Consider the following 19773-nt stretch of genomic DNA (forward strand, 5'->3'; position numbering starts at 1 on the left):
AAGTGTTCCAGGAGGAGCAAATGTAGTTTGTAGAAAAGGAACAAACAGGATAAAGAGAAGTCAAAATTCAAGTGAATAAAGAGTCCACGTCTGTAGATTTCTAGTTCCCTACTTCCTTCACTTCACTGTTTTATAGAGAGCTGGGTCACAGAGCTATGGGTGACTAAATCACAGATTCTGTAATTCTAGACATGGTATTTCTTTCAGCATATTTTTTAGTTACTAATTCCTTTCTTCCTCATTCAAAGAATCATGTCTCAGAAGTCACTTTTCTCTCTTTTTCTAATTTTGATATTACATTTTTTCTTTAACAATTTTTCTGTTATTTAAAAAATAAGTTTTAAAAAAAGTGGGTATCTACATAGTCTGACTTTAACCCAAAATAGCAAACAAGTAGAATCCACTCCAGGTACTCACTTTTCATTCTCTTAGTTCACATTTAGCACTTACCTGTCCTAAGCAATGTGAGTGTACCTGTAGCCAAATAAATTAAAAGTCAACCAAGATGCCGGGTCTCTTTGAAAACTTTGGAGTCTAATCATTAGATGAATTTAAAGCAAGAGAGAGGCTGTTGTTTTTGTTTTATTAGTGGAGTAGTTTCAGGTATGTAAGTTAATTTTGAGCATTACTATTTTTCAAGACTGAGAAATTTTTACTGTGTGGATTTGAAGGGATGGAAGGAAATAAAAGGTTAGTAAGGACAACCTAATTAATGTAAAAACAAAACAAAACAAAAACAAAAACAAAACCAACAGTGACAAGAAAAATGTCCACACTAGCATCTAGAGCACTGTGCCTGGCAAATAATAAGTGCTCCAAAATACTTGAATGTTGAATGAATGTTGATGCTCTGTCCTTTACCTCCATAAACATTAAAATCAGTGTGAATTGGTGCACATGAGTTTTGATGCTAGGCTATTTCAATACTGCATAGAAACCAAGCCTCTACTTGATAGCCTTGGTGTTTTTTTCAAAACAACAAACTGTAAGTTGAAGTACGAACTGTTTCTTCTTATCTTATGCCCATCTAAAATGCCAGGCTCTTTTTTTTTCTGTTATATGCATCATCATTTATTAAGTGTTTTTCTATTCTGTGTCTGGCAGAAGTTGTCAGTATGGTTATGATGGTGATGACTCTATTAACTGTTCCTTTAATAGAGAGATTCCATAAAAAGTAATACTGATGTGTAAATGAGGTGTAAGGAGCAATGCCCTTCATTTCTCTACCCAATAAGAGGGAAAAGAGTGACTGATAGAATTCTTTTAGAAATTCTGATTCTCTTTCTGATTAACTTGACACAGGTCAGATGGAAATGGTCTCTTGGTAGAAAACAATGGCATTTTTCTGCCCAATGGAGAAATGGAGAAATCTTATCTGTTCCCGGTAAACTCCACTTGGTTTTATTGATCTATGAGTATTGCTAGGTTAAGTTGTAGTTAAATGTTACCTTGTTTTTCCTACTAGAAATGTAATGTTTTCGAGACAGGTTGGAAGATGGGGGCATACGAGGACGCTGGGCTCACCACGCGTCCTGCTGATCACTTAGATTCCACCTACACCTGCCTAAATAACCCAGAAAACCACCAGAGGATTAGCAGAATGGAGTCTCCGGAGCCAAGCCCAGACGAGAGGCCCACAGAAGAGGGTAGGAAGGGTGGCGAGGTGGTGCCCGCTCCACGGACTGGCGGGAGGGAGCCGGGGCGGAGGGGCAGCCTGCCGGCCAAGCAGAGCCCCCGAGTCTGGCTGGCAAAAGCGGAGGGGCCGGATGGAGTGTGTTCCGACAGCAAGTGTGACTTAGCGTCTGGGAGGTCATAAGCTAACAGCTCTGCTCAGAAAGCGGGAAGGCTGGAGGACAAAGGGAGGGAGAGCTGCTGAGCCCCCGGAAGGCAGAGCTCAGCTTGGCGGGGAACAAAGGCGCTCGCCAGCGCCATCTCCCTCGCCCATCCCCCAGCCAAAATCCCAAAGGGAACCAGTTCCTGCCAGGGAACTTGCTCGCTCCTCTGCGCAAACACCCAACTCTGTGCTTCTGCGGAGCCAACCCTCCGGCAGCGATCTGACTCCCTCCCGCTGCCACAGGGCCCCTCCTGAAGTGGATCACCTAAGGAAAAGTGAGCTAAGCCTGCCCCTCCTGCCCCCTTGCACCTTGCCTACCCACCCCAGCTAATATGCCAGATCCCCAGCACCACAAGCCTGGCAGTGTGCAAGTAGCCCAGATGGGCCACGCCACCCCACAGTGAATCCCGCCCCTAGGAGAGGGGAAGAGAAGGCACACACCAGTCTGACTGTGGCCCCAGCGGTGGGCTGAGGGCAGACATCAGGTCTGACTGCGACTCCGCCCACCAACTCCAGTTATACACCACAGCACAGGGGAAGTGCCCTGCAGGTCCTCACCACTCCAGGGACTATCCAAAAAGACGAAACGGAAGAATTCCCCTCAGAAAAACGTCCAGGAAATAACAACAGCTAATGAACTGATCGAAAACGATTTAAACAATATAACGGAAGGTGAATTTAGAATAATAGTCATAAAATTAATCGCTGGGCTTGAAAACAGTATAGAGGACAGCAGAGAATCTCTTGCTACAGAGATCAAGGGACTCAGGAACAGTCACGAGGAGCTGAAAAACGCTTTAAACGAAATGCAAAACAAAATGGAAACGACGACGGCTCGGATTGAAGAGGCAGAGGAGAGAATAGGTGAACTAGAAGATAAAGTTATGGAAAAAGAGGAAGCTGAGAAAAAGAGAGATAAAAAAAATCCAGGAGTATGAGGGGAAAATTAGAGAACTAAGTGATACACTAAAAAGAAATAATATACGCATAATTGGTATCCCAGAGGAGGAAGAGAGAGGGAAAGGTGCTGAAGGGGTACTTGAAGAAATAATAGCTGAGAACTTCCCTGAACTGGGGAAGGAAAAAGGCATTGAAATCCAAGAGGCACAGAGAACTCCCTTGAGACGTAACTTGAATCGATCTTCTGCACGACATATCATAGTCAAACTGGCAAAATACAAGGATAAAGAGAAAATTCTGAAAGCAGCAAGGGATAAATGTGCCCTCACATATAAAGGGAGACCTATAAGACTCGTGACTGATCTCTCTTTTGAAACTTGGCAGGCCAGAAAGGATTGGCACGAGATCTTCAGTGTGCTAAACAGAAAAAATATGCAGCCGAGAATCCTTTATCCAGCAAGTCTGTCATTTAGAATAGAAGGAGAGATAAAGGTCTTCCCAAACAAACAAAAACTGAAGGAATTTGTCACCACTAAACTAGCCCTACAAGAGATCCTAAGGGGGATCCTGTGAGACAAAGTACCAGAGACATCACTACAAGCATAAAACATACAGACATCACAATGACTCTAAACCCATATCTTTCTATAATAACACTGAATGTAAATGGATTAAATGCGCCAACCAAAAGACATAGGGTATCGGAATGGATAAAAAAACAAGACCCATCTATTTGCTGTCTACAAGAGACTCATTTTAGATCTGAGGACACCTTTAGATTGAGAGTGAGGGGATGGAGAACTATTTATCATGCTCCTGGAAGCCAAAAGAAAGCTGGAGTAGCCATACTTATATCAGACAAACTAGACTTTAAATTAAAGGCAGTAACAAGAGATGAACAAGGGCATTATATAATAATTACAGGGTCTATCCATCAGGAAGAGCTAACAATTATAAATGTCTATGTGCCGAATACCGGAGCCCCCAAATATATAAAACAATTACTCATAAACATAAGCAACCTTATTGATAAGAATGTGGTCATTGCAGGGGACTTTAACACCCCACTTACAGAAATGGATAGATCATCTAGACACACGGTCAATAAAGAAACAAGGGCCCTGAATGATACATTGGATCAGATGAACTTGACAGATATATTTAGAACTCTGCATCCCAAAGCAACAGAATATACTTTCTTCTCGAGTGCACATGGAACATTCTCCAAGATAGATCATATACTGGGTCACAAAACAGCCCTTCATAAGTTTACAAGAATTGAAATTATACCATGCATACTTTCAGACCACAATGCCATGAAGCTTGAAATCAACCACAGGAAAAAGTCTGGAAAACCTCCAAAAGCATGGAGGTTAAAGAACACCCTACTAAAGAATGAGTGGGTCAACCAGGCAATTAGAGAAGAAATTAAAAAATATATGGAAACAAACGAAAATGAAAATACAACAATCCAAACGCTTTGGGACGCAGCGAAGGCAGTCCTGAGAGGAAAATACATCGCAATCCAGGCCTATCTCAAGAAACAAGAAAAATCCCAAATACAAAATCTAACAGCACACCTAAAGGAAATAGAAGCAGAACAGCAAAGGCAGCCTAAACCCAGCAGAAGAAGAGAAATAAAGATCAGAGCAGAAATAAACAATATAGAATCTAAAAAAACGGTAGAGCAGATCAACGAAACCAAGAGTTGGTTTTTTGAAAAAATAAACAAAATTGACAAACCTCTAGCCAGGCTTCTCAAAAAGAAAAGGGAGATGACCCAAATAGATAAAATCATGAATGAAAATGGAATTATTACAACCAATCCCTCAGAGATACAAACAATTATCAGGGAATACTATGAAAAATTATATGCCAACAAATTGGACAACCTGGAAGAAATGGACAAATTCCTAAACACCCACACTCTTCCAAAACTCAATCAGGAGGAAATAGAAAGCTTGAAGAGACCCATAAGCAGCGAAGAAATTGAATCAGTTATCAAAAATCTCCCAACAAATAAGAGTCCAGGACCAGATGGCTTCCCAGGGGAGTTCTACCAGACGTTTAAAGCAGAGATAATACCTATCCTTCTCAAGCTATTCCAAGAAATAGAAAGGGAAGGAAAACTTCCAGACTCATTCTATGACGCCAGTATTACTTTGATTCCTAAACCAGACAGAGACCCAGTAAAAAAAGAGAACTATGGGCCAATATCCCTGATGAATATGGTTGCAAAAATTCTCAATAAGATACTAGCAAATCGAATTCAACAGCATATAAAAAGAATTATTCACCATGATCAAGTGGGATTCATTCCTGGGATGCAGGGCTGGTTCAACATTCGCAAATCAATCAACGTGATACATCACATTAATAAAAAAAAAAAGAGAAGAACCATATGATCCTGTCAATCGATGCAGAAAAGGCCTTTGACAAAATCCAGCATCCTTTCTTAATAAAAACCCTTGAGAAAGTCGGGATAGAAGGAACATACTTAAACATCATAAAAGCCATTTATGAAAAGCCCACAGCTAACATCATCCTCAATGGGGAAAAACTGAGAGCTTTTTCCCTGAGATCAGGAACACGACAGGGATGCCCACTCTCACAGCTGTTGTTTAACATAGTGTTGAAAGTTCTAGCAATCAGACAACAAAAGGAAATCAAAGGCATCAAAATTGGCAAAGATGAAGTCAAGCTTTCGCTTTTTGCAGATGACTTGATATTATACATGGAAAATCCGATAGACTCCACCAAAAGTCTGCTAGAACTGATACATGAATTCAGGAAAGTTGAAGGATACAAAATCAATGTACAGAAATCAGTTGCATTCTTATACACTAACAATGAAGCAACAGAAAGACAAATAAAGAAACTGTTCCCATTCACAATTGCACCAAGAAGCATAAAATACCTAGGAATAAATTTAACCAAAGATGTAAAAGATCTGTATGCTGAAAACTATAGAAAGTTTATGAAGGTAATTGAAGAAGATATAAAGAAATGGAAAGACATTCCCTGCACATGGATTGGAAGAATAAATATTGTCAAAATGTCAATACCACCCAAAGCTATCTACACATTCAATGCAATCCCAATCAAAATTGCACCAGCATTCTTCTCGAAACTAGAACAAGCAATCCTAAAATTCATATGGAACCACAAAAGGCCCCGAATAGCCAAAGTAATTTTGAAGAAGACCAAAGCAGGAGGCATCACAATCCCAGACTTTAGCCTCTACTACAAAGCTGTAATCATCAAGACAGCATGGTATTGGCATAAAAACAGACACATAGACCAATGGAATAGAATAGAAACCCCAGAACTAGACCCACAAATGTATGGCCAACTCATCTTTGACAAAGCAGGAAAGAACATCCAATGGAAAAAAGACAGTCTCTTTAACAAATGGTGCTGGGAGAACGGGACAGCAACATGCAGAAGGTTGGAACTAGACCACTTTCTCACACCATTCACAAAAATAAACTCAAAATGGATAAAGGACCTGAATGTGAAACAGGAAACCATCAAAACCCTAGAGGAGAAAGCAGGAAAAGACCTCTCTGACCTCAGCCGTAGCAATCTCTTACTTGGCACATCCCCAAAGGCAAGGGAATTAAAAGCAAAAATGAATTACTGGGACCTTATGAAGATAAAAAGCTTCTGCACAGCAAAGGAAACAACCAACAAAACTAAAAGGCAACCAATGGAATGGGAAAAGATATTTGCAAATGACATATCAGACAAAGGGCTAGTATCCAAAATCTATAAAGAGCTCACCAAACTCCACACCCGAAAAACAAATAACCCAGTAAAGAAATGGGCAGAAAACATGAATAGACACTTCTCTAAAGAAGACACCCAGATGGCCAACAGGCACATGAAAAGATGTTCAACGCCGCTCCTTATCAGGGAAATACAAATCAAAACCACACTTAGATATCACCTCACGCCAGTCAGAGTGGCCAAAATGAACAAATCAGGAGACTATAGATGCTGGAGAGGATGTGGACAAACGGGAACCCTCTTGCACTATTGGTGGGAATGCAAACTGGTGCAGCCGCTCTGGAAAGCAGTGTGGAGGTTCCTCAGAAAATTAAAAATAGACCTACCCTATGACCCAGCAATAGCACTGCTAGGAATTTACCCAAGGGATACAGGAGTACTGATGCATAGGGGCACTTGTACCCCAATGTTTATAGCAGCACTCTCCACAATAGCCAAATTATGGAAAGAGCCTAAATGTCCATCAACTGGTGAATGGATAAAGAAATTGTGGTTTATATACACAATGGAATACTACATGGCAATGAGAAAGAATGACATATGGCCTTTTGTAGCAACGTGGATGGAACTGGAGAGTGTGATGCTAAGTGAAATAAGCCATACAGCGAAAGACAGATACCATATGGTTTCACTCTTATGTGGATCCTGAGAAACTTAACAGAAACCCATGGGGGAGGGGAAGGAAAAAAAAAAAAAAAAGAGGTTAGAGTGGGAGAGAGCCAAAGCATAAGAGACTGCTAAAAACTGAGAACAAACTGAGGGTTGATGGGGGGTGGGAGGGAGGGGTGGGTGGGTGATGGGTATTGAGGAGGGCACCTTTTGGGATGAGCACTGGGTGTTGTATGGAAACCAATTTGACAATAAACTTCATATATTGAAAAAAAAAAAGAAATGTAATGTTTTCTTAAACACTTAATATTAATGATATTTAATTTTAATTTAATGTTTAGTAGCATATTGATGAAAAGGAATACTTTTTTTGGTTATAATCTTATGTTTAGGGTCTGTATATTTGATATTATTTATCAATCAGGATAGATTCTAAAAAGAATATAATAAAAAAGGAAGAAGTTATGTTTCCCTCTCTATTCAGAGGTTTAAGAAGAGAATCTCAGGTGTTGGGGTTCCCCAACTCCTTTTGATTAATGGTAAAGGAGCATTATGAAAATATTCTTGTGCAGATGGACATACAGAGTATACTTCGTATTCTTAAAAAAATTCATATAAACATTGTGGGTGTCTGTGTTTGGATTAAACAATGGATCCATTGTATGCTTGGCATTGATATGACTGAAGATTTCTACTGGCTTCCTGCATTTACCAATAGTCCACAAAGGATGCATTTACATACATTTCCTACCAACCCCACAGTACTTTGGCTGAGTTTTCCAAGTCAGGTAAACCTCTCCTATTGTTTATATTGGTGTCTATGCCAAAGAGAAGTGATTCAATGGAAAGGCAGTCTTGCAGCATATAGCTGCCAAGTTTCTGGAACATAACTATTTAAAAGATGTAAATTTGGGACCAATTCTAGAAGCAAGGAAAAATACAGGATAATGAATAGCTTAATATTTTACATTTTATGTCTCTATATAACATTTAAGCCCTAAGGAGAAATGACAATCAAATGTCAAAACAATGAATCTGAACTTTTAGACTCTATTTTAATGCAGTACACTGATGCATTCAGACTACTGCATAAGCATTCTTTACAAGCTACCTCCAATATTACTGAGGTAGAACTCTGTGTAAAGAAATCCCAGGGACTTATAGAACGGATTGTGATTGGCTTCTCTTTTTCTTCATCCCTATTATTTTTATAATACAAGTAATGTAGCATATATCTGTTGTTAAAATTGAACAGTCCTGGGCAGATGTTACAACTCCACAATGTTTTTGGGAATAGGATGCCTTCGGTGTTCTGATACTGAGTGTGGTTCCTATCCTCAAAGGAATATCATGGTCCCGAAATGTCTATTGGAATTCTAGCAATCAAATCTTTTTGATTTGAGCCTGCTTCAGATTCTGTGTCTCCCTCTCTCTCTGTCCCTCCCCCACTTGTGCTCTCTTTCCCAAAAAAATAAATAAATGTTAAAAAAAAAAATTAAAAAAAAGTTTATATGTAGGATGATTGGAATGGAGGCAGAAAGAGAAGGTGAGTGGTGTTCAGAGTCCAGAATAGTTTTTGTGAGGGATTTGAGATGGCCAAAATGGAGTGAATTAAAGGATTATTGAACAATATGGAAAAGACAGCTGAGGCTGGGAATCATGTATTTATGATGAACATGGGCACATGGCAGTACTCGACTGCTTAGGAACAGGAGTGAAGACAATGGACAAATAGATTAAATTAGGGTTAGGACTGACAGGGTAGGGCTGGCAGAAGACCCAGAGTATAGAACGCTAGATGGTGCTGATATGAGTTAGAGAAACAAATTTACCACGGGGTTCTGGCTAGGAAAGAAGAAATATAAAGGCAGGAGAAGACTTCAAAAATTAATTTCTCAGGGCACCTGTGTGGCTTAGTTGGTTAAGCATCCAACTGGACTTTGGCTCAAGTCATGATCTCATGGTCATGAAATCAAGCCCCATGTCTGGCTCTATCCTGACAGCACTGAGTCTGCTTGGATACTCTCTCTCCCTCTCTCCCTGCCCCTCTCCACTTACACTCGTGTGTGCGCTCTCTCTCTCTCAAATTGATTTCTTTTGAATGAAATCAAGAGTCAGATGCTTAATCAACTGAGCCACCCAAGTGACTCTCAAAATAAATTCTTATAGGAGCGCAGTAAGCTACAAGAAAAAACAGATAAATAAAAACAGGAAATTAATACATGAACAAAATGAGAAGTTCAGCAAAGATACAGACAGCATAAAAAACAAAATTCTGGAGCCGAACAATACAAAGATTGAATGGAAAAAATGCAATAAATATCTTCAATGGCAAACTGGATCAATCATAAGAAACAGCAAACTGAAAACAAGTTATTTGAAATTATCCAGTCAGAAGCACAAAGGAAAAAAGAATAAAAAAGAGTAAAGAAAGCCTATACAACTTATAGGACAACATCAAAAAAACAAAGATACCTATCATGGGATTCCCAGAGGTGAAGAGAAAGGGACAGAAAGCTTATTTTAAACAGTAATGGCTGAAAATCACAAAATCTGAGGAGGGAAATAGTCATTTGTATTGATGAAGCACAAAGGTTCCAAATAGGTTGAACCTAAAGAGGTCTATAATGAGAAACATTATAGCAAAACTGTCAGAAGTTGAAGACAAAGAGAATTTTGAAAGCAGCCAGGGGAAAATTACTAGTCAGATACAAAGGAATCCCCATAAGACTATAAGTAGATTTCTCAGCAGAAACCTTACAGGCCAGGAAAAAATGGAATGATACATTCAAAATGCTGAAAGAAATGAATTGTTATATCCAACAAAACTCTCTTTTAAAACTAAAGGAGTGGTAAAAACTTTCCTAGGCAAACAAAAACTGAACAGGTTCATCACCACAAGACTTGCCTTAGAAGAGGTAATAAAATGAGTTCTTCAAGTTGAAACAAAGTTGTTAAACAACAACATGAAACCTTATGAAATTATAAATTGTACTGGTAAATATATAGGCAAACAGAGAATAATGTAATAGTGGTGTGTAAATCACTTTTAACATTAATGTAAGAGTTAAAAATACCAAAATATTAACAACTATAAGCACAAACAATTTGTTAATAGATACACAATACAAAAAGTAAATTATGACATCAATAACATACATGGGTTGGGAATAAAATGTAGCACTTTTTGTACACAATTGAAGTTGTTATCAGCTTAAGATAGATTGTTATAACAACCAAAAGGTTTTTGCAAGGCTTATGATAACCACAAATAAAAAAACCTATATAGACGTAAAAAAGATGAGAAAAAAAATCAAAGTATAGCACAATAAAAATAATCACATCATAAAAGAAGACAGCAAGAGGGAAAGAGAACAAAAGAACTACAAAACAGACAAAAAACAATGGATAAAATCACAATAGTAAGTTCTTACCAATCAATAATTACTTTCTATGTCACCAATCAAAAGATAAATAATGGCTGAAGGGATGAAAAAATAAGATTCAATTATATGAAGTCTACAAGACTCACTCTAGGTTTAAGAACACATATGCTGAAAGTATAGGGATGGAAAAAGATATTCCATACAAAGGATAACCAAAATAGAGCAGGAATGGTTATACTTATATCAGATAAAATAGACTTTAAGTCAAAACCTGTCACAAAAGACAAAGAGGTCATCAGTCAATGATAATAGAGTCAGTTCAAAAGGAACATGTAACAGTTATAGATATGTATAAATCTAACATTAGAGCACCTAAATACTTAAAGCAAATACTGACATATCTGAAGGGAGAAATAGACAGGAATATAACAATAGCAATAGAACTGAACAAAACAAACCAAATGGAGCTCACTGATATAGAGGAAACATTCTAAATATATATTCTTCTTAAGCTCACATGGAACATTCTTTAGAATAGATCACATGCTAGATTATAAGACAAGACTTAACAAATTTAAGAATACTGAAATAATTCCAAGCATCTTTTATGACCAAAATGGATTGAAACTAGAATTAAAAAACAATATGAAACTGGAAAAACTCAGAAACACATATAAATTAACATATTATTGAATATCCAATGGGTCAAAGAAGAAATCAAAAAGGAAATGAGAAAATATCTCAACACAACATATACAAACTTGGGAAATGTAGCAAAATAAGTTCTAAGAAGGAATTTGATAATGATAAATGCCTACCTTAAAAAAGAAGATTGAAATAACCTAAATTTTTACCCCTACAAACTAAAAAAAGAACAAATCAAGCCCAAATTTAACATAAAGAAGGAAATAATAAGGATTAAAGCAGAAAAATGAAAGAGAATAGAAAAAAATCAACAAAACTAAGATTTACTTTCTTTAGAAGATAAATTCAACACATCCTTAGCTAAAATGAGAAAAAATTAGAGAAGACTCAAATAAATTAACCAGAAATGGAAGAAGAAACTGCATAACCAATATCACAGATATAAAAAAAAGATCATAAGCAAATATGAATTATATGCCAGAAAACTGGACAACCTAGGAGAAATAGATATATTCCTAGAAACATACAACCTGCCAAGACTGAATCAAGAAGAAATAGAAAACCAAAACAGACCAATAATAAATATGGAGATTGAATTAGTAATCAAAATCATCCCAACAAAGAAAAGCCCAGGATCATATGGCTTTACAGATGAATTCTATTAAATGTTTAAAGAATACCAATCCTTCTTAAACTCTTACAAAATATAGAAAGGAACACTTCCAAACTCATTTTATGAGTTCAGAATCACACTGATGTCAAACCAAGACAAAGATACCACGTGAAAAGAAAATTACAGATGAATATCTCTGATGAACATGGATACAAAAATCCTCAACACAATATTAGCAAGGGGAATTAAAGAGCAAACTAAAAGGATTATATACCATGGCCAAGTAGATTTATCCCTGGGAAGCATGGATGGTTCAATATATGCAAATCAATCAATATGGTATACCACATTGATAGAATGAAGCATAAAAATTACATGATCATTTCAATAGATACAGATAAAACCTGACAAAATTTAAAACCTTTCCATGATAAAAGCTCTCAACAAATCAAGTATAGGAAGAACTTTCCTAAACATAATAAAGGCCATATATAAAAGCCCACAGCTAACATGATACTCAGTGGTGAAAAGCTGATCACTTCCCTATAGAATATGGAACAGGGCAGGGATGCCCACTCTCACCACTTCTATTCAACATCATACTGGAAGTCCTAGCCAGAGATACTACGTGAGAAAAAGAAAGAAAATTATCCAAACTGGAAAGGAACAAGTAAAATTATCTGTTTGCATATGACATGACCTTATATGTAGAAAACTCTAAAGACTCCACAAACACACAAAATACTATTTGAATTAATAAATGAATTCAGCAAAGTTTCAGGATACAAAATCAACATACAAAGATCAGTTGCATTTCTATACAGTAACAATGATCTATCTGAAAAAGAAATTTGGAAGACACTCCCATTTACAATACCATAAAAAAATACTTAGCAATAAACTAAATGAAGGAGGTAAAATATCTGTATACTGAAAAGTATAAAACACTGATGAAAATATTAAAGAACACAGACATAAATGGGAAGACATTCTTTGTTTATGGACTGGAAGAATCAGTATGTTAAAAAAGTCCATATAACCTAAAATGATGTATAGACTCAATGCAATCTTTATCAAAATCCCAATGGCACCCACAAGTATATGGTCAATTAATCTTCAACAAAGCAAGCAAGAGTCTCTAATGGGAAAAAATAGCCTCTTCAACAAACAGTTTTGGGAAAACTAGAAAGCAAGCAACATGCAAAAGAATGAAATTGGACCACTTTCTTATACCACACACAAAAATAAATTCAAAATAGTTGAGAGACCTAAGTGTGAGACTTCAATTCAAACCATAAAAATCTTAGAGGATAACACAGGCAGTAAACTCTTTGACATTGGTTGTAGCAGCTTCTTTCTAGGTGCCTCTCTGGAGGCAAGGGAAACAAAAGCAAAAATAAACTATTGGGACCTCATTAAGGTAAAAAGCTTCTGCACAGCAAAAGAGACAATAAATAAAACTAAAAGGCAGTCTATGGAAGGAGAGAAGATATTTGCAGATGACATATCCAATAAAGTTAGTATCCAAAATACATAAAGAACTTATAAAACTCAACACTCAAAAAACAAATAATGCAATTAAAAGTGGGCATGAATAGACATTTTTCTAAAGAAGACATAGAGATGGCTAACAGACACATGAAAAGATGATCAACATCACTCATCATCAGGCAAATACAAATCAAAACTACAATGAGATATCACTTCACACCTGTCAGAATGTATAAAATCAACAATACAAGAAACAATAAGTGCTGGTGGGGATGTGGAGAAAGGGAATCCTCTTGTACTGTTGGTGGAATGCAAACTGGTACAGCCGCTCTGGAAAAACAGTACAGAGTTTCCTCAAAAAGTTAAAAATAGAGCTAATTTACCATCTGGCAATTGCACTCTTAGGTATTCACCAAAAGAATACAAAAATGCTAATTCAAAGGGATACATGCATCCTGATGTTTATAGCAGTATTATCTACCATAGCCAAATTGTGGACAGAGCCCAAATGTCCATCAACTGATGCACGGATAAAGAAGATGTGGTATGTATGTGTATATAATGGAATATTATTCAGTCATAAAAAAGAATGAAATCTTGCCATTTGCAACAACATGGATAGAGCTAGAAAGTATTATGCTAAGTGAAATAAGTCAGAGAAAAACAAATTCCATATTATTTCACTCATATGTGGAGTTTAAGAAACAAAACAAAGGGGGGGAAAAAGAGAGGGAGGCAAACCAAAAAACAGACTCTCAACTATAGAGAACAAACTGATGATTACCAGAAGGAAGCTGGGTGGGGGATGGCTAAGATAGGTGATGGGGATTAAGGAGAGCACTTGCCGTGTGAAGAGCACAAGGTGTTTTATGGAAGTGCTGAAGTCACTATATTGTACACTTGAAACGAATATTATATGTATGTTAACTAACTAGAATTAAAAAAAATCTCAACAGCATTTTTTAGAGAAAAAGAAAAAAAATCCTAACATTCATGTTAAATCACAACAGACCCAAAATAACGAAAGCAATTTTGAGCAAGAACAACAAAGCTGGAGGCATACTTCCTGATATCAAAACATATTATAAAGCTACATAATCAAAACAGCATGGTACTGATATAAAAACAGACATATAGATTGATGGAACGGATAGAGAGCTTAGAAATAAACATGTAGATAATTAACAACTTGTCTTCTGTAACAAGGGTGCCAAGAATGCATAATGGAGAAAGGATAGTTTCTTCAATAAATGGTGTTGGGAAAACTGGGTATCTACATGTGAAAGAATAAAATTGGACCCTTATTTTACACCATACACAAGAGTTAATTCAAAATAGATTAAAGACTTAAGTGTTAGACCTGAAACCACAAAACTCATAGAAGAAAACATAGGGGCAAAGCTTCTTGACATTGGTCTTGGCAATGATTTCTTGGATATTACACCGGAAACATTGGCAAGAAAACCAAAAATAGACAAAGGGATTACATCAAACTGAAAAGCTTCTGCACAGCAAAGAAAACAATCAACACTATATAAAGACAACCTATGGAATCAGAGAAAATATTTGCAAACTACACATCTGACAGAGGATTAATATTGAAAAAATATAAGGAACTCATACAACTCAACAGCAAAAGCCAAAATAGCCTAATTAAAAAATAAACAAAGGAAGTGAATAGACATTTCTTCAAAGAAGACATTCAAATGACCAACAAGAATATGAAAAGGTGCTCAACATCACTAATCCTCAGGGAAATACAAACCAAAACCACAATGAGAGAAAACTTCACACATGTTAAGATGGCTATTATCAAAACAAAAACAAAGATAACAAGTGTTGGCAGGAGTGTGGCAAAAAGGGAACCCTTGTACACTGTTGGTGGGTATGTAAATTGTTATAGCCATTATGGAAAAACAGTAATGGAGGTTCCTCAAAAAATTAAAAATAGAACTACATTATGATCTGGCAATCCCGCTTCTGGGTATGTACACAAAGGAAGTTAAATCAGGCTCTGAAAGTGATATCTGCACTCCCATGTTCACTGCAGCAATTATTCACAATAGCCAAGACATGGTAGCAACCTTTACACCCATTAATAGATGGATGGATAAAAAAAAATGTAGTGTATACACACACACACACACACACACACACACACACACACACACACACACAGAGGAATATTATTTAGCCATGAGAAGAAAATCCTGCCATTTGTGACAACACAGATGAACCTACCAGATGAACCTGGAAGACATCATGCTAAGTGAAATAAACCGGAGATAGAAGGACATATTCTACATAATACCACTTATATGAGGAACCTAAAATAGTCAAACTCAAAAACAGAGAGCAGAATGGTGGTGTTCAGGGGCTAGAGGAGTGGGCAATGGGGTATATGGCATACAGTTTCCTTTATATAAGATGAATAAATCCTCAAGATCCACTGTACAGCATACAGCCACTTAAAATTTGGATGAGAGTAGATCATATGTTAAGTGTTCTTATCACAAATAATAAAAGAGGAAAGGAGTAAATTTTTGGAGGTGATGGATATGTTTATGGCATAGATTGTGGTGATGGTCTCATGAGCGTATACTTAAGTCCAAACTCATCAAGTTGTACACATTAAATATGTTCAATTTTTTGCATGTCAGTCACATCTCAATAAAGTTTGTTTTTAATTAAAGAAGTTAAACTTTACAAGCTTAAAATCATAAATATTTATTATCTTGAAATTTCTGTGTTCAGGGATTTCGTATTCTCTTGTAAGGATGCAATCAAGGTGTTGGGTGGAGCTACAGTGTCATTTGGAGGCTTGACTGGGGGAGGATTGTCGTTCAAGCTCATGCACATGGTTGTGCCAAGATTCAGTCCCTCATGGCTACTGGATTGAAGACTTCAGTTTCTCAGTGGCTCCTGACCAGGGGCCTCCCTCTATTCCTTGCTACATGGGCCTTTCCATAGATCAGGTCACTGTACAACAGCTGGCTTTCTTCAGAACAAGCAAGAAAGGAGATAAAATTCACTCTTTTTGTAAATCTAATCTTAGAAATAACATCCCATTCCAAGAGACCATTTTAAAGGCTGCCTACCTCCAATACTAAAACCATTTCTGTCAGTTATCACCATTTCAATCAAGTTGTGTCATCAGTTACAAAAGGAATACATTTGTTAACATACTTCCTTGCTTGGGTATTCTTTGAATGGTGCATTGCACTAAGTACAGTTCAACAAACGTTTATGATGATTCCATAATATTTTGATTTTACTGAAAAGAAAATTAAATCTTAAAATGAGGTAGCAATGTTTTCCAGCAGATATTGCTTCTTGAGTACTAATAACTATTCTTAGAATTGAAATTGCCAAAGAAAATAGTTAACTTGTATATCTTATTCTAAAATATATTTATTAAAGCTGTTTGGACAAATTTGACATTTATTCTATGTCTCAAAACTCTTGAATGTCACAGTACACAAAAGGCCCTACAGAAAAGTGCCATAAGTTTTCTAGTTTCTATGATTTTCTGGTGTCATGTTTAGTTGAATCTTAGAAAAAGGCTGTAATTGAAATGTCTTCAAGATACAGAGCATGAAGAGAAGATAAACAGCCAATGCTATATTAAAAGAAACATATCTCTTTTTATACTTGCTATAGAAATGAAGTTGTGATATTCTTTTCAGACTATAAACTGACAGTCTAAAATTATACAGTATCCTGAATATGAGCTTTAATATTCTCTGTCAATAAAAAAGTTACTGTTATCTATATTTCATACATGACTTTCATAAGTCATTTAAATTCATCTAATAAAAGAGCAAATGTATTTGGACAGATACTAGAAATGCTTTGTACCTTACAAGAACTAGATTTTTCTTGTTTGAGGCAAATAAGCTTCTGTGCATCTCTACAGAAACTATTCAGTAAAACTTCTATTTATTAGATAAAACTCAGTCTTCTGGATGCTTACTTTTGCATACTACTTTCAGAAAAGGAAATAAATCAAAAAGAGAAACTGATACCAGGGCTTTCAAGAAAGCAAACATCCTAACCTCCTTGAATTACTACATATGTTTATTTCTCAATCAAGCTATATATTCATGACAGGCCAGCTTCCACTCTGCTTGATGCTATCTTCATTTCAGGACCCAGGATGAAGGAGCTGCCTGCCTTAAGACACTGAAGGAAAAGAAAAGGCGGATTGTGTGATGGCACCAAAGATGTCACTGGGAAGCTGCATATGTCCCTTCTGCTCACAGTTTACTGAGTTAAGCAAATCCTGTGACCAAGCTTGAGGCCAGTGGAGTGGAGAAATAATCTTCCTGCCATAAGACACAGAGAATATCTTGAACAGTAACACAACTTACCATACAGTTACAAGATGCGATGGGCATGATTAAATGTGTCCTATATGATCACTGACAATTTAAAATGGTCATCCAACCCACTGGAATGGGCATTGTCCAACTCAATTTCACTGTTGTAGGTCAGACCTCATTCAGTTTCCCTTGTAATCCTAACACCAATTCTGGATCTTTTAGATCACATAGTATTGTGATGTTCATTGATGCAATGTTCAGAAACATGTGCCCATGGCAAGAACCCCACTCACATCCCTTATGTCAGATGGAAGAACCACATTTATAAAGGTCCTATTTGGTTCAGTGAACTCTTGGGTACTTTAATCTACTCAGCAACCAAGTGAGAAAGAAAAGATTATTCTCATTTTACTTGTGAACAAATCAACCCAGACAGCTTATACAAAGTCACGTGGCTAGCAACATGTGAAACTGGGATTTGAAACCAGCATTTTGACTTCAGAGTTCTGGAAAACTGTCCTAGAAAGACAATGACTACATTTTGGACATTCCATAACCAATAAGGAATTTTTGCCAGCCGCAAGACAACATGACTGTGTTCCCCAAACACTTCAAATGGCTCAAGCCACTAAACTGTTCACTGAAAAAATTACAAGTATTTGTTTTAAGCCTTATAAGGAAAATTTCCTCTCTCTAATGCCTAGAGAAATATTTTTTTTTCTTTTTGCACAGAGCACTCAGAGGCATTCTGTTTGCAGTTGGAAAACATAGGGCCCATTGCTCAAAAGAATAATTGTCAAGGGATGGTTGAAGACGAGGCAAAGAAGTGGAATTAGATCTAAGGTTCCTAAGGCACAGCTAAAGAACACATAAAAGGGGTGCCTGGGTGGCTCAGTCGGTTGAACGGCCGACTTTGGCTAAGGTCATGATCTCGCGGTCCCTGAGTTTGAGCCCCGCGTCGGGCTCTGTACTGACAGCTCAGAGCCTGGAGCCTGTTTCGGATTCTGTGTCTCCCTCTCTCTGACCCTCCCCCGTTCATGCTCTATCTCTCTCTGTCTCAAAAATAAATAAACGTTAAAAAAAAATTAAAAAAAAAAGAACACATAAAAGAACTGGGGACTAGGTTTCCTAGGGAAAGGTGAACAGGCAGGAAAAAAAGATAAGAAATGAGTTGCAACAAAGGTAGATATTAAATGATGAATTTATGTAAGAAGATGCAGAGAGACAATTGGGCTTTTGTGTAAGGAGTTTCAGGTTTTTGTTTGGCTGCTGTTCTGCATGAATTAGGAAGGGAGCTAAGGAAGATTGGTCTAGGTAATAGGAATAAACAAAATTTAACTTTCAACCTCCTTTAGCTGAGTTTTAAGGCTTGATGTGGTATAAGGGAAAGAGCATAACCCTTGGAGCCACCTGGATCTGGAGTCAAATCCTACCTCAGCTGTTTCCCTGCCTACTATGTGACCTTCGGCAAGTTTCTTACTTTCTTTGAACCTCAGGTTTCCATCTGAAAACAAAACAAAACAAAACAAACAAAACAATCTAACACAGAATTTTTGTGATTAAATGAATTGTATACCTACCTGTATCTGTGCCATATCTGTAGGGCATCTGTATGCTACATCTATATGTGTGTGTGTGTGTGTGTGTGTGTGTGTGTGTATACACATATATATCTGCATCCGTACTTGTATCTGTGTCCACATCTATCTAATGCTTAAGAAATGCTCTATGAATGTTAATTGCCCCTGCTGTATCAATCAGTTTAACCAATATTTACGTGTATCTTTTATGCTAACATTGTGCTAGTTTCTAGAGAGGACGAAAAGGTGATGAAGATCCAGAAACTGTCCTTAAGAAGCAAAAATGAAAAAGAGACATAGAGACCACATAATTCCAGATATTACATGATTTCCGAAAGTTGGCTGAGACTGCTGAGTTCAGAGACTGACAGCTTGTTGCATTTGGAGTTGATGTCATGACCTCTCAATGAATCATGTGATCCACTTTATACAAGTACACTGATAAAATATGCTTCAAGGCCAGTTCTTTTTCTTTTCATTAGAAGATACTGTACTCTTTCAAGCAAGCCTGACTTACCATTTTGGACTCACTGTGGAAAATTTCATTAACTTACACATGTTTGCTTCAGGTGCTAGCCTAGTCAGTGCCTTCCTCCTTCTCTGT

General features: G+C 37.0%; 1 long non-coding RNA gene across 1 annotated transcript in view; it reads right to left on the bottom strand.

The window, feature by feature from the left end:
• The window catches only part of LOC109273240 (uncharacterized), a 62370-nt gene that overhangs the window by 34696 nt on the left and 7901 nt on the right, over positions 1-19773 (bottom strand). The gene's annotated exons all lie outside the window — the stretch shown is intronic.

Source organism: Panthera pardus, unplaced genomic scaffold, assembly GCF_024362965.1.
Source record: "Panthera pardus isolate Hobbes unplaced genomic scaffold, ASM2436296v1 HiC_scaffold_7, whole genome shotgun sequence".
In the NCBI taxonomy this organism is placed as follows: Eukaryota; Metazoa; Chordata; class Mammalia; order Carnivora; family Felidae; genus Panthera; species Panthera pardus.